This window comes from Gymnoscopelus microlampas (assembly GCF_963454915.1).
Source record: "Gymnoscopelus microlampas genome assembly, chromosome: 24".
Lineage (NCBI taxonomy): Eukaryota > Metazoa > Chordata > Actinopteri > Myctophiformes > Myctophidae > Gymnoscopelus > Gymnoscopelus microlampas.
The window spans coordinates 16,609,277-16,610,268 of NC_139961.1; positions in this window are offsets into that span (position 1 = coordinate 16,609,277).

Consider the following 992-nt stretch of genomic DNA (forward strand, 5'->3'; position numbering starts at 1 on the left):
TTGGTAACACCTGTGAATGTCTTCATAATATGGCTGCTGTGAATAGAGCCTATCGGCACAATGACTAAAATTGGGGAGAAAAGAGGCAAAAAGCAAAAACATATTTCAACAAAATAATAAAAAAAATGCCTGTTGTTTTGTTTTTGAAAATAGCAGCATATAGGTCTAAATTGCTGAAACAGATTTTTGCAGCTATATTAACTCATTCCAATCCAATTTCCCTGGGGACCCCCCCTGGAACCCCACCAAGGACCCCTGCACTGCACCTCACTTTGAGAGCCACTGGCATACATGTGGTGTGTTGTTATTGAGAAAGTGGAATTCATGGCTCTGGGTCAAACATCTCAATATGTGCGCCCGGTGGTGTGACTGTCACAGGGGGGGCCACATGTGTCCCTGGGTGTGTCTCACACATTGTCACTGCTACAGTATGTGGTGTGTGTGGCGTGTGTTTGTGTGTGTGTAGGGGGGGGGTGTCAGAGGGGTGAATGAGGGCAACAGCTGCGGAGTGGCTAACTTTTTCTTCTCCGAGGGTATGATATGGTCGTGGTCGGAAAGAAACATCGTATCTCCATATTGCAGCCTTTTGTTTTGGTAAGTGAACGCCCTACTTTACGCGTTAAGAGTGTCGTGCAAAAGTATAGCACAAATAGCCGATCTACAAGCTTACAACCAGTCACATCGTGATGCATTGAGAGCTTGTAGATCTGCTATGTTGGCTAGATTTGGAAAACGTTTGAAAGTGACAAACACACAGTGTGTCTGTGGGTTTTATAAATACTGAACAAATGTAAGGTATTCACTATGTAACTTTTTTTTTAAATGAATAAAATGTAATTTTGTCTGTATGGTAGAGTATGTTAATACAATATAACTTCTACAATTGGGGTGGTTGTATTTGGTCTCCCTGCCCTTCTATTGAAGTTAGATCATTGGTTCTCAAAGTGGGGTCCAGGGACCCCCAGGGGTCCTTGGGGGGTTCCAGGGGGTCC